This window comes from Carlito syrichta, unplaced genomic scaffold, assembly GCF_000164805.1.
Source record: "Carlito syrichta isolate Samal-C Ts95f unplaced genomic scaffold, Tarsius_syrichta-2.0.1 Scaffold135714, whole genome shotgun sequence".
NCBI lineage: Eukaryota > Metazoa > Chordata > Mammalia > Primates > Tarsiidae > Carlito > Carlito syrichta.
The window spans coordinates 81,424-96,914 of record NW_007079810.1 but is presented as its reverse complement, the minus strand read 5'-3'; the positions used below and the strand labels follow the sequence as shown (position 1 = coordinate 96,914).

General features: G+C 46.0%; 1 pseudogene; it reads right to left on the bottom strand.

Annotated features, from left to right (window-relative positions):
- Nucleotides 1-2,094, bottom strand: part of LOC110594769 — a 21,017-nt pseudogene extending 18,923 nt beyond the window's left edge.
- Nucleotides 2,095-15,491: the final 13,397 nt, after the last annotated feature.

Genomic DNA, 15,491 nt, shown 5'->3' with positions numbered 1-15,491 from the left:
ACTGCACTCCAGTCTGGGTGACAGAGTGAGACTCCAACTTAAAAAAAAAAGAAAAGAAAAGAAAGTCACAACATTTAAAAATGTAGCTTTAATGTTTTAAAATACAATTGTAACAAACTCCTGTTTCCAGAGTCCTGGCCTATTACACATGGAGCAAGAAGCTTTTTGTTTGTTTTCTTTTTTCTTTTCTTTTAAAGATGTGGGATACAATTCAGGGTTAGGCATACAGATGTTCATTATGCAGGTACCCTTGTTGATGAGGTGTGCCCTCCCTCCCCTGGCAGTTCCCACTACTGCCAATCCCTTTCTTATAGTATTATGATAGTTGTTCAAGGTTCGCTTATGAGTGAGAACATATGGTACTCTGTTCTTTGTTTCTGAGATAGATCATTGAGTATGATTGACTCTAAATCCATCCAAGTTGCTGTGAGGTCCATATGTTTGTCCTTCTTTATGGCTGCATAATATTCCGTTGTGTATATGTACCACATTTTTTGTATCCAGTTCAACTTCGATGGGCAACATGATTGGTTCCATGTTTTTGCTATTGTGAATAGTGCTGCAACAAACATACGTGTGCAGGTATCTTTTTTGTGGAATGATTTGAGTTCCTCCGGATATATTCTCAGTAGGGGAATTGCTGGGTCATATGGAAGGTCAATTTCTAGTTCTTTTCGAAATTGCCACTCTGTCTTCCAAAGAGGTTGCACTAGTTTGCATTCCCACCAGCAGTGTAGAAGTGTTCCTTTTTCTCCACATCCTCGCCAGCATCTGTTGTTTGTTTTATTAATGATGGCCATTCTTACTGGGGTTAGGTGGTATCTCAATGTGGTTTTGATTTGCATTTCTCTGATGATTAGTGAGGCTGAGCACTTTTTCATGTCTGTTGGCTGCACCTATATTTTCTTTTGAGAAGTGTCTATTCATGTCTTTTGCTCACTTTTTAATAGGACTGTTTGTTTTTTTTCTTTTCGGTGCATTTGAATTCCTTGTAGATCCTAAATGTTAGGCCTAAAAAGTTTTAACAGAGCCCATTTCTTACCTTACAAAGACTTTCATCAGAGACGTGTAACTCTTTCATGTTTTCTAATTATCAGGTGGTCGGGCTTGCCCAGCTGCTTGCCAGTCAGGCAAGGCTGGGTGAGGAGAGGAAGAGGGGGGAATAGAGGGCAGTGAGAGGGGAAGGAGGTGTGCCCTTTTAAACTCAAGCAGCCTCTACATTCAGTCTGACTCAATTGCAACAGAAAGTTTTTAACACAAATCTCTAAGTTGTTTCTGAATGACTGCTCAAATATAACAAAAATGCCCTCTTTCCAGCCTATAACACACCCCCACCCCACCCACCTCACCTGCCCCAGCATCCCCTTCTGTCCTCAGATCCAATCGCCTCTCCCCAGATTATCTACTCTCTCTGCCTCCTCCTTCCCTGGCCTCACTTCTCTAAGTCCCCACACCTGGGCAGCATGAGAAGAACTCAAGGAAGACACTCAAGGAGACTGAGTAGGTTGATTCTTAGGACCAGCAAAAACGGGAGGAGAGAAGACATCTGATCAAATCCAGCACCCTCTCAGAGCCCCTCACTCTGTCACCTCCTCAGCCCCGGGGACCTTGCAGTGCCCAGTCTGCTTGTCCACAGAAGGCTGTCTGGGAAATGCAGAGGAGATCTGCCCCTTGGGGAGCACTCACTGGAGTCCTCTTCTTCAGGAAAGGTATGTTGGGAACATTGGAGTCCCTAAGGGGAATGAACATGTAGGTCTAGGGCTGAGATCTGGGTTCCTAGGAGGAAGGCATGAGGCATGGCAGGGGACCCAGGGAAGGGTGGGCCTGGCTTCCTGGAGCCTCCTTCTGAAGGTTGGATGGTCCTAGATCAGAGTCACTGACCCTTCTTGTCTCCAGCTTACCACAGGAGGCATCAGCACCAATCTGAGAGTTCAGGGATGCATGTCCCAGCCAAGCTGCAACTTGCTCAATGGGACCCAGGAAGTTGGGTCCATGGAAGTGAGGGAGAACTGTGATCTCAAAGGTGAGCTTGGCATCTAAAGACAAAGCTGTATCCTCCACCATGGCCCTGGGCATGACCATCCTTTCTACCATACGGGACATCCAAAGCCACCACACCAAAGCCAGCAGCCACAAGCTATGAAGGTGGTTATGACTCACTCAGGCATGTGCAAGTTAGGGGATTCTCTGGGAAGGGAGTTGAGGGGTTGGAGGATGAAGAGACCAACAAGAGGTGTCCGGCTGAAGGAGAGACAGGGTGTGTGACCAGGTGTGACAGCAAGGAATCTTACTGTATTGCCGTGCACGGTCTAATATTAATTGGGCTCGATCTGCAAAGAACACCACCACACGCCAGCAGAAGGAAACTAAATAGCTTTATTTAGATACAGAAATATACATTAGTAAGGAGAAAAAGAAAGAAAAGAGAGGAAAACACTTTACCACCATCCTGTGATCCTATCTCGGGGAAATTCTCATCACCCAGAGGGGGACAGCAATGGAGACAGCATCGCCCAAGCCAGAATCACAATCTCAGGCTCTCCTTTGCTGCTCTTTCCCATGCTATGTTCAGAAAAAGAGGATCCCCCCTTGCTAACAGAGTGGGCAAGTGAGGGCATACAAGGTCCCAAGGTCTTCCGTGGAGTCCCCTGATGGGTCATACTCTGTCCCTGCCTGAGGACCTCCAGGACTAGGAGGGGGAGATGCAGAGAGCCACAGCGGGGGAGGGGGGATCAGGACTGTGGCAGAGGGACATGTGGGGCCTGGAGGAGCTCAGAGGACAAAGATAGTGATACCCTGGAGGTGGGGGAGGGGTTAAAAAAGTCTTCTCAAGCCGGGCTCGGTGGCTCAGCCTGTAATCCCGCGCCTTTGGGAGACTGAGGTGAGTGGATTGCCTGAGCCCGCGGGTTCGAGACCCGCCTGGGCAGCGAGACCTCATCTCTACAATAAATCAAAAAAATCAGCCGGGCGTGGTAGCGCATGCCTGTAATTCCGGCTACTCGGAAGGCTGAGGCGGAAGGATCGCCGGAGCCCAGCAGGCGACGCTGCGGTGGCCAGGAGCGGCCACCGCACTCCAGTCTGGGCGACCAAGTGAGACTCCAACTCAAAAAAAAAAAGTCTCCTCAGAGGTGGTGACCTGTGAACCGTGTCTTAAAGATGATCTGTAGCTTATTTCTAGAAAAGGAAAAGGACCTTTGTGGGTAGAGGGAGCAGATGTGTAAAGGTCCAGAGGTAGAATCTGTTTTCATAAGGGTCATCCAAGTCTGCCTGACAAGGCTCACCGAGAGGAGGGGGTGCAGCTGGGATGAGGGGATGATCAGACAATTTCCAGGCAGACAAGGTGGGTGTGGGGTTGACGGGGGAGCAATTCCAAGTAGAAGGAATAGTAGGTGCCAGGCCAAGGAGGAGACAACCTGGCGTGCCTTGGGAGCAATGTTGGTGGCAGGGGGCCTAGTGGTCGGTCAAGTACCTGCAAAGCCAAGCAATGGGGTGGAGCATCTCTGGAGGGCAGGGGAGCCATGGAAGCTTGTTGAGCAGTGAGGGGCAGAGTCACAGCGATTTGTCTGTCTCTATGACTAATCCTGGTGTTAAGGGTCTGGTCTTCATCTCTGATACTAGGTGACCCTCATAATCTAGAAGGCATTTCAGAAATTAATCCAATACCACCTACACCACACACAACACACAATACACACAACAGACACAAAATGTGTGAAACATCACACCACGCACATACGTCACACATCACCTACCACACATACACACCCTCATACCCTCAACATACCACACATGCATCAAAAATTGCATATACAACACACAGTACATGCAACATACCTTGCGTGCCACAAACCACACACACACAAAACAGATACACAGAAGACACATCACAACAAATACGCAAGATCAACACATACCACATAAATCACACACAATATATCTATATGCATACCACACAAACATACAATACCCACACCCCATATATATACTACATGCATACACAGCATACACCCCTCACACGCACCCTGCATGCCCTGCTCACATCCCATGCACATACCCTACACTACACACTAAACATAGCTATTCTGCCCCACATACGAACATAAACATCCTTTTTTTTCCTCCCGCACAAGGTTTCATTCTGTCGCCCAGGCTGGAGCGCAGTGGCATGATCATGGTTCACTGCAGCCTCAACCTCCCAGGCTAAAGCGATCCTCCTGCCTCAGCCTCCCAAGTAGCTGGGTCTACAAGTGCACACCACCACACCAGGTTAATTTTTCTATTTTTTGCAGAGATCAGGTCTTGCTTTGTGGCCCAGGCTGGTCTCAGATTCCTGGGCTCAAGCAATGCTCCCACTTTGGCCTCCTGAACTACTAGGATTATAGGCTTAAGTCACTGTGCCTGCCCTTAGATGTTTTTAATATAGATCCTTGTTCTGCTTTTGACATAGGAGCTAGGTCTTGGAGGAGGCTTTCACCCTCCCTGGTGAAGTTCGGGTCAGCAGTTCAGCAGATACTTAGTGAGCATTGGCAAGACCAGGCATGGGAAACCAGGGACACAGAACATGTCAGGGTCCCATGCAGGAAAAAAAAGACTCCAGGGGTGGGACAGCTTGAGAGAAATCATGGGAGAGGGAGGGGCTGGTGCAAGAGCACAGGTGGCCCAAGAGGGACACAGCAGCAGCCCAAGGGCTGGAATGGGTCAGGCCCGATGGCCCCTGAGCACTGGGCAGGGATCCCCGTGAGAGGAGGTCAGCACACATGAAGAGCTCGGGTCTGAATCCCTGGAAAGAAATGACAAGAGCCATGCATAGGAGATACTCCATTCTCGCTGCTCAGTCGAGTCTTTTGTTTGAAACATGAGGTTTCTCAATTAAGAAAAAGATGTGGTCTCAGCTGTCTCCCTTATTATTACCAGGAGGACCTTGCAGCCCAGAGAGGGAAGCAGAGATTGGCTGAGGGAAGGAAAGGCTGCCCATGGCTCTCACACCCAAAGGGAGGAGCAGCATCCAGGGTCCAAGCAGAAAAGGGGTGAACCAGGTGGGTGGGGTTTACAACTCCAAGTTCCTTCTACATCCGAGTGAGGGACTTTGTGGTCAGTTCATTTGGGGTGACTCAGCATGTGCTCACCTTCCCCAGTCAGGCCCTGGAGAGACAGACATGGTCACATGGGACCATGGTGACTTCCTCTCCTTAAATTTTCTGACCCATCACCAAGGGATCATGTTTCAGACTCACAGTGACTTGGCTCAGGAACCTGTCAAGTGGAGAACAGGCTGGGCCCAGACCTGTGAAACTGGGCAGGTGTGTCAGGAGATGCTGCTGCTTATAGTCGTAGATACATGGACTGGGCAAGGGGGTGACAACCTGCCTCACATCCCCTGAACCCCCGATTCCATCCCCTGAGCTTCCTACTCACTTCTCACGCCTGGAGTTCTCAACTCAGCTCTTCCTCTCTCTGCACCGGGGTTTCCCCTCATGGAAACAGGGAGTGACACGATGACCATGACTGTGCCTACCTTGCTGGGTAGACGTGAAAATCTATGGGGAACCTCAGTGACATCACTCACTCTAAGAATGTTTATGGAGCCCCTGTTTTAGGCACCGCAGTTCCAATCGCGTCTGCCCTCCTGCGATGTGCCTTGGAAAACAGAAAAAAAGAGCAAACTATGAGCGTGGAGATCAGAGCTCTGGAAAGAATCCAGCAGGAAAAAGTGAGGTGGAGGCTGCAGTTTGAAAATAGTGCTCAGGGGAGGCTCAGGGAGGAGGTGACATTGGAGCAAGAACCAGGAAGGACCAGAGCTGGGGGAGGACACAGGCCGACCTCAGCCTTCGGCCTCCACTAAATCTGACCTTTGTTGTGGTCATCAGGACATCTGCTTTCACCTTCAGCCTGGGGGACACCTGGAAGGCAGGGGGGTCCAGCCCTGAACCCCCACCTCCCTGGGAGTCAACCTCTTGCCCAGCCCAGCTTTCCCTCTCTCACCCTCAGAGCCCAAGTCACTCCTGGTGGGGAGCAAATGTTGTAGAAAGGCTGGGCTCAGGGTTCCCAGGTAACCTCCGTATATTCGGGGCCCCCCAGGGTGCTCGTGGTCTCCTACGCCCACTTCTGCTCCTCTGACCTGTGTCATGGAGTCAACAATAGCAACGTCCTGCTGAACTCCCTCACTCCTCCAGGTAGGGGACCCAGGGTCATGAACAGATGGGGCTCAGAGACACACAGGCTCGGGCTTAAAAAGGGTGACTGTTGCCGGGCTCGGTGGCTCAGCCTGTAATCCCAGCACTTTGGGAGGCTGAGGTGAGAGGATTGCCTGAGTCCGCGGGTTTGAGACCCGCCTAGGCAACTTGGCGAGACCTCGTCTCTACAATAGATCAAAAAATTAGCCGGGCGTGGTAGCGCGCACCTGTAGTTCCAGCTACTTGGAAGGCTGAGGCGGAAGGATCACCAGAGCCCAGCAGGTCGAGGCTGTGCCCGACCATTGCACTCCAGTCTGGGTGACAGAGTGAGACTCCAACTCAAAAAAAAAAAGGGTGACTGCAACTGAGAGCAGAGCAGTGCACCCCAACCTTCTCTCTGCCCCCAGCTGCCCCTGCCCCAGGAAACCTGCAATGTCCTGCCTGTGTACAACCCTTTAGATCCTGCTCCCCAAACTTCCCCATGGTTACATGCCCCAAGGGCACCACTCATTGTGGTGACAATAAACAGAGTAACAATCCATTGTTTGCGTCTCCCCCAAATTCATATATTGAAACCTGTCTCCAGTGCAATAGTATTAAGAAATGTGGCCTTTAGGAGATTGTTAGGTCATGAGGGTAGAACCCTCACAAATGTCCTTATATAAGAGGCCCAAAGGAGCTTTTTTTGTCTCTTTCATCATGTAAGAACACATAGAAGGTGACATCTATGAGGAACTGGCTCTCACCAGACACCAGATCTGCAGTCACATTCATCCAGCAGCCACGGCCTCCAGGACTGTAAACAATACATTTCTGTTGTTGATAAATTACCCAATATGAGGTATTTTGTTATAGCAGCCCAAATGGACTAAAGACACAATCTTTTGGGGAATGGACAGAGGACCCTGCAAGGACCTGACATTTGAGCAGACAGTTGACTATAAGTGTGAAGAGTGTTTCAGGTAGAGTAATGGCAAGTGCAAAGGCCCTATGCTCCAGAAATTCCACATCTACCCAAGATAATAAAAATATACATCCAAATAAGGTCTTGTATATGAATGTTTGTAGGAGCTTTATCTCCTAGCTCAAAGATGGAAACAACCCAGATATCCATTCAGAGGTAAATGAATAAACACATTGGGATATGTCTATATAATGGACTACTAAGAAACATCAAAAAAGAATTAACTATGAATACAATGAAATTTTAAGTAAAAAAATCCAACCCCCCCAAAAAAAAAAGTCAGACATAAAAAGAATTCATGCTGTATGATTCAACTCACACAAAATCCTGGCCAAATAATTTACAGAGACAAGAAAGCAGCTGAGTAGTTTCTGGAGAGGGAAGAATTAACTATAAAGGGACATAAGGGAACTCTTTAGGGTTATGGAAATATTTCATAGCTTATTTGGGTTGGTGATTACACAGTATAATACAGTTCTCAATTCTCATTAAACTGTACAAATAATGAATGCATTCTATTGGGTATAAGCTAGACTTTTTTAAAAAGTGAAAATAGCCTGAAAGATTTACTGTTACTTAATTTATATCATCTGGTAAAGTATTAAACTCATGTTCATTTCAGCCTTAGTCATTGTTTCGTGACATATAGTTATCTAATCAGTGTTTGACAGTCTTGAGACTGACAAAAGTTCAAAGGGCGTTTAATGAGCATTTCACAAGTGGTGAGCATTAGCAAGTTGCATCTATGTATAGTTTCCACATAAATTAGGATGACATTAAAGGAGTGATTCATCAGAGAATGAAAGTTTCTAGAGGATTCAAGTGCCTGAGTTAGGAAAACACTATCTAAGAGAATCTAAGGCTGAGTCTGGGTGACTTTGCATGTCCACAGCAAAGTATGAAAGTTCCAGTTGCTCCACATCCTCCGCAACACTTGGAGTGGTCAACATTTGTGTCTTAGCCATTTGAGTATGTGTGAGGTGGTATCTCTTTGTGGTTTTAATTTGCATTTTGCTAATGCTTAATGATGCTGAACATCTTTTCATGTGCTTATTTGGCATACATAAATCTTTTTTGCCAGTGTCTACTCAAGTCTTTTGCCTATTCAAACCTTTTGCCCATTTTTAATTGAGTAGTTTATTTTCTTATTGTTGAGATTTTCTCGTTCTTCATGTATTCTAGATCTCTATCTATAACTATGAATGTGTCTATTTCTCCTTTTAGTTTTGCCAGCTTTTCCACTGTGTTTTTTGTAACTCTGTTCTATGCAAATCAAAACCACACTGAGATACTACCTAACCCCAGTAAGAATGGCCATCATTAATAAAACAAACAACAACAGATGCTGGCAAGGATATGGAGAAAAAGGAACGCTTCTACACTGTTGGTGGGAATGCAAACTAGTGCAACCTCTTTGGAAGACAGTATGGTGATTTTTGAAAGAACTAGAAATTAACCTTCCATATGACCCAGGAATTCCCCTATTGGGAATATACCCGGAGGAACTCAAATTATCCTACAAAAAAGATACCTGCACACGTATGTTTGTTGCAGCTCTATTCACAATAGCAAAAACATGGAACCAACCATGTTGATCATCAAAGCAGGGTTGGATAAAAAAATGTGGAACATATACACAATGGAATATTATGCAGTCATAAAGAAGGACAAACATATGGACTTCGCAGCAACTTGGATGGATTTAGAGTCTATCATACGTAGTGATTTATCACAGAAACAAAGAACAGAGTACTGTATGTTCTCACTCATAAGCGGACCTTGAACAACTATCATAATACTATAAGAAAGAGATTGGCAGCAGTGGGAAACTGTCAGGGGAGGGGGATTGGGATTAGCCGTTGAGGGAAACTGCTAGGGGAGGGAGGGGTGCCTGCATAATCCACGCTTGTATACCTAACCCTGAATTGTACCCCACATCTTTATAATAAAAAAAGAAACTCTTCTTGGGTGCATACACTTAGGATTTTTTTGTGTGTGTGTCTTCTTGAGAAATTGGTCCTTTTATTATGATTCGACTCCCTTTTAATTTCTGGTAATTTTCTATACTATGAAACCTGCTCTGTCTGATATTAATATAGCCACTGCAACTTTCTTTGGATGAGTGTTTGCATGGTATATTTGTTTCTGCCTTTAACTTTTAATCTACCTATATTCTTATATTTGAAGTGACTATCTTGTAGTCAACATATACTTTAGTCATTTTTTTATCCATTCTAAAAATCTAAGATTTTTTAGTTTGAATTTTTAGATCATTTACTTTAAAGAAATTTTGATGTGATTGGGTTAAAATATATCATTTTATAAATTATTTTGTTTTTTTTCTTTTCCCCTTTCATGTTTTCTTATGAACTATTTCAACATTTTTAGTGTTCTATTCAAATTTATCTATTGTGTTTTCTCTCTATTTCTTTGTGTGTTTTTAAAGCGTTTTCTTTAGAGATTGCAGGATTATAAAATGCACACTGAACTTTTCCCAGTCTACTTAAAAACAATATTTTATCACTTCAAGTGGAATATAGAAACCTTACCACCATATAGGTTCCCTTACTCTCCTCCCTTTTTGTTTTAGTTGTTCCATATATTCCATCTATAAGTAATAAAAAAAATCAATGTCATTGTGGAAAGGGGTATAAAGGTCAGGACTCCAGGAGTCTGGGGGAAAGAGGAAGGTGGGGTCTCAGGCTCCTGAGTTCATAGAGAGGAGAAAGATGGGGCAATATACTCCATGGTCCTGTTAGAGGGTGAATCTGGCTCTTGGTCTCCTGAGTCCATGAGGGGCCAAAGACCTGTGGACCTGTGGCCTGAAACTTGTAAAGTTTGGAGTGCTATTTCAGCTAAAGAGTCTCATTATGGCCGGGCTCGGTGGCTCAACCTATAATCCCGCGCCTTTGGGAGGCTGAGGTGAGTGGATTGCCTGAGCCCGCAGGTTCGAGACCCGCCTGGGCAACTTGGCGAGACCTCATCTCTACAATAAATCAAAACTTAGCTGGGCGTGGTAGCGCGCACCTGTAGTTCCAGCTACTTGGAAGGCTGAGGCGGAAGGATCGCCGGAGCCCAGCAGCTCGAGGCTGTGGTGGCCAGGAGCAGCCACTGCACTCCAGTCTGGGCAACAGAATGAGACTCCAACTCAAAAAAAAAAAAAAGAGTCTCATTATGGATCAGATTTCCTAGGCCCCCTCATAAAAGGGGTCCTGAGATTTAAGCTTCACTAGCCTCACGGTAAATCTGCTGCTCCCTGGACCATTGCAACAGATCTCCCTGATTTGACACTTGCTTCCCTACCCTGTATTTTCCAGTCAACAACCTGAGTAAAATATCAGTCAGGTCACTCATAATGCTTTCTAAAATCTTCCAGCAGCTTTCAATCTCACTTCATGGCAATGCTGAAACCTTGTTATGCATACAAGGCCCAACCAACTCAGGCCCTTACCCATCTCTCTGATGTCATCTCTGTCATTCCTCCCAATCCTCACCTATCCTCTCAGCTCTGGGTTCCCTGGCTTACTCACTGTTTTTCAAACAGCTCAAGCGTGCTCCCATCTCACCTCAGGGCCTTTGCACTTGCCATTGCTCTATCTGAAACAGTCTTCACACTTATAGCCAACTATTTGCTCAAATGTCAGTTGCTTAGAGGATACCCTGACCACTCTGTCTAAAATAACATTCTCTATCACTCTATCTCTTGCCTTTTCATTTTCCAAAAGATTGTGTCTTTAGTTCATTTGGACTGCTATAACAAAATACCTTATATTGGATAATTCATCAACAACAGAATTGTATTGTTTACAGTCCTGGAGACCGTGGCTCATGGATGAATGTGACTGCAGATCTGGTGTCTGGTGAGAGCCAGTTCCTCCTAGATGTCATCTTCTATGTGTTCTTATGTGATGGAAGAGGCAAAAAAAAAACCCAACAACTCCTTTGGGCCTCTTATGTAAGGGCATTTGTGAGAGTTCTGCCCTCATGACCTAATCACCTCATAAAAGCCACATTTCTTAATACTATTGCACTGGAGATAGGTTTCAACCTATGGATTTGGGGGAGACCACAAATATTGAGACCACAATGAATTATGACCCTGTTTATTGTTACTCTCCCTATACTTGGTATCGTAGGTAAGCACCATAGGGCACAGATTTCTTTTTATTGTAGTTATTGACATATTTAATATGACAAAGCCACAGCAAATGAGATTCCTATGTCTTCCCAGCACACACATTCTGGCCCACAGTCTTTAGAGCCAATTCCAGGAGTCCTGGGATGAGACTCAGAAAGGAGAAGAGAGAATAGAAGGTTCTAAACTTGAGGGCACCTATACTCAAGGCCACTGAGCCATGTTCAGTTGTACACTGCACAAACACTTGAAAGGGATTTATTCCCATGAGCACCTGTTTCCGTTCTCCTATTTTGCAGATGGGGAAACTTTCACCCAAAGTTGGCAACGTCACTGGCCTTCAAGCAGCACCCTGTCCTTCACTGTGGCCTTTCTTCCATATCAGAGTCCAAGAATCCATTGAACATCACACCTAGAAGCACCGATGCATGGGTTCCCTGGCTCCCAGCCTTCTTTGCCCAAAGAGAGATGAGTCTCCAGGACACAGTTCTGTGACCAAAGAGATAAGAAACAGTGACCAATGGGATTCCAGGGAACACCTACTACACATAGTATTGTCTTAGAACCAGGAGCTCCTCGACCAATGGAGTCTCAAATTCTGCCTCCCCTGTAATCCCAGCACTTTGGGAGGCTGAGGCAAGAGGACTGCCTGAGCCTGGAGGTTCGAGACCAGCCTGGGCAACTTGGTGAGACCTTGCCTCTACTATAAATCACAAAAATTAATTGGGCGGCGTGGTGGCATGCGTCTGTAGTTCCAGCTACTAGGAAGGCTAAGGCGAACGGATCACCTAAGCCCAGCAGATCGAGGATACCACCGCACTCCAGCCTGAGCAACAGAGTGAGACTCCAACTCAAAAAAAACAAACAAAAAATTCTGCCTCCTGCCCTTTCTTAGTCTGATCCAATAATCTCGGTGGCTGCCTTCACACTGACCAGTTGGAAGTATATCAAGGTTTTTATGGCTCACCCTGTCTCCAGTGAGCTCATTTGCTGTTTTGTCAGGGGACCAATGGGTCTCAGCCATTGGTTGGAACAAGTCAAGGAGATATTTTGGGACATGTGGGATCTTGAAAGAGGATTGAGCTGGAGGGTCTTAAGGGAGGAGGAGGCTGGGGAATTTGTACTCTTCAGCAGGGTAGGAGGAGGAAACTGGAGTCCTATGATCCCTGGAAGAGTCCAGAAGAGGAATGTATTCATTTTCTATCCCTGCTGTAACAAAATGTCATAACATTAGCAGCTTAATACAACACCCATTTATTATCTCAGGTATCTGTGGGTCAGAAGTCTTGATAGGCATGACTAGGTCCTCATTCAAGGCCTCCCAGGGCAAAAACCAAGGGGTCAACTGGGATGGACTCTTACCTGGAGGCTCTGGGAAGCTTCCACCTCCAATTTCATCCAGGTTTTTGGTCTAATTCAGTTCCTCGTGGTTGTAGAAATGAGCTTCCCGTTTCCTTCTGGTTGGCTTCCAGGGACTGGTCTTTGCTCCTCGAGGCTGCCTGTGGTTCTTCCTGTGTTTTCCACATAGCCCCTTCTAGCAAGGTGGAAAGAGTCCCCCTCATGCTTAGGATCTTTCTGACTTTACTTTTTGCAGAATCTCTCTGACTCCAGTTGAGAATGTTCTCTGGTCGGGCATGGTGGCTCACACTTGTAATCCTAGCACTTTGGGAGGCTGAGGCAAGAGGATTGCCTGAGCCCAGGTGTTTGAGACCAGCCTGGGCTACTTGGTAAGACCTCATCTCTAGAATAAATCAAGAAAAATTAACCAGGCGTGGTGGTGTGTGCCTGTAGTTCCAGCTACTTAGAAGGCTGAGGCAGAAAGATTGCCTGAGCCCAGTAGGTCGAGGCTGCGATAGCTGTGAGCATGCCACTGCACTCCAGCCTGGGCAACAGAGTGAGACTCCAACTCAAAAAAAAACAAAGTTCTTCTCTGGTTTTAAGGGTTCATGTGATTAGATCAGGTTCATCAGGATAATCCAGGGACTATGGTTTGAATATGTTCCCGAAGTTCATATGTTGGAAACAGTCCCCAGTGCAACAGTATTGGGAGGCCTAATAAGAAGTAATTAGGTCATAAGGGCTCTGCCCTCATGAATATATTAATGTCATTTCAGGGGAGTAGGTTAGCAATCCCAAGAGTGGGTTTGTTATAAAAGTGAGTTCAGCTCTCTCTCTCTCTCTCTCACCTTCTGCCATGGGATGATACAGGAAGTTCTTGATATTGGTCTTCTCGGCCTGCAGAATCATGAATCCAATAAATCCTGTTTCTTATAGTTGACCCAGTCTTTGGTAGTCTGTTACAGCAGCACAAAATAGATTAAGACACCAGGATAATCTCAATGATATCTGCCAAGCTCCTTTTGCTATGTAAAATGGTACATTCACAGGTTCCAGGGATTAAGGCCTAGGCACCTTTAGTGTACCATCCTGTTTGCCACAGGAGTCTGAGAGAAAAGCCAACTTCATTCTCCTTTGTCACTTACATATTAGCTCCTTTTCCTTTCCCATTTCACCATCTTAGGAAAGTGACCATTCACAGAGATTTCTAATAAGCATAGAGAGGCCAGGGGGGTGTAACAAGGCTTCTCTCAACTCAGATCATCTCATTTTATTCCCACAATGAGCCAGGGGCCAAGAGTCATTATCTCTGTCTTGCAGATAAGGAAATCAATACTCAGAATACAAAGTGCCAACAAAAATAAGTAATATTGATTGAGGAATTATGAAGGGCCAAATTCTGTGCTGTATTCTTGATTTCATGAAATTTCTGCAACTGCCCTATGAGGTAGGTAGTGTTATCTTTATATTCAGGCTAAGGAAATTAATGCCCCTGCACTCCTGGGCCTATGGGAGGAGGGGTTGAGTGCTGGGACTCCTGAGTCATTAGGGAAGACATGACAGAGATGACTCAGACCCAGGTTTCAGTGTCCTAAGAGAGGAGGAGGCTGAGGGTTCATCCTTCCTGAGTCCTGCAGGTGATTTGGGCTGGACACATCTACTCTTTGCCCTTGATGGGAGGGACTGGAGAAGAGGTGATCTGAGCCTGCAGTCACATTTTTCTTGACACCTCTTACTCTACATCTCTCAGTTATATCTTCACCATCTTTCCCCTTTCCAGTGTCCCCTCAGAAAGTAGGCCTACAAGGCTGAGCACAGTGGCTTATGCCTGTAATCCCAGCACTTTGGAAGGACGAAGCAAGAGGACTGCCTGAGCCCAGGAGTTCAAGATCAGCCTGAGCAACCCAGCAAGACCTTGTCTCTACGATAATCAAAAAAATTAGCCAGTGGGCGTGGTGGCACCACACATGGGCGTGGTGGCACATGCCTGTAGTTCCAGCTTCTTGGAAGACTGAGGTGGAAGAATCGTCTGAGCCCAGCAGGTCAAGGCTGCAGTGGCCATGAGCATGCCCCTGCACTCCAGCCTGGGTGACAGAGTAGGACTCTGACTCAAAAAAAAAAAAAAAAAAAGACAGTAGACTTACAGATAAATGATGGCAAAAGGAATCATCCTCACAACAAGCAAGGGAGGAAGACATCAGTAAGCCTATTTTGCATGTAAGGAAACTCAAACAAAGCAGTTACAATACTAATAATTGTAGTTCATAATATTTGAGGTTTTCATAGGCTGACCCTTGTGTTTTCAAGAAGGATCTTATTAAATCCCAGGTAGGATAGCCTAATGAGATCGGCGTTAGCATTCCTGTTCAATAATTGAGAAAGTGATCACCAAGAGATTTAAAAACTTGCTCAAAGTCACACACAACTGAGACACAAACTAAGGCAGCCGTACTCCAGCAACAGCCCTTTAAGCCATTTTTCTATAAGCAAGCATCTCTTCTAATACTGCATGATCAGGTTTAAAAGTCCCCTTGTCTCTCCCCAAACCACACATCCACGTTGGCTGACTTTTGACTGCTTGGAACCAGGGGCCTGTGCATCCCTTCTCTCTGGTTCTTCTTTCAGGGAAATTCCCTCCAGAGTTGTGTGTATTGGGGACACAGGAGGACAGGCCACTGTATGCCACACCTTGACTCAGGTGAGTGGAGTAGGATTGCAGTCCTAAAGGGAAGGGAATGAAAAATGAGCAGTGGAGGGGGTTGGATGACTGGTGCCCACAGCATCTAATCTGATTTTCTTTTTTTTTGAGTTGGACTCTCACTTGGTCGCCCAGACTGGAGTGCAGTGGCCACTCCCGGCCACCGCAGCCTCGACCTGCTGG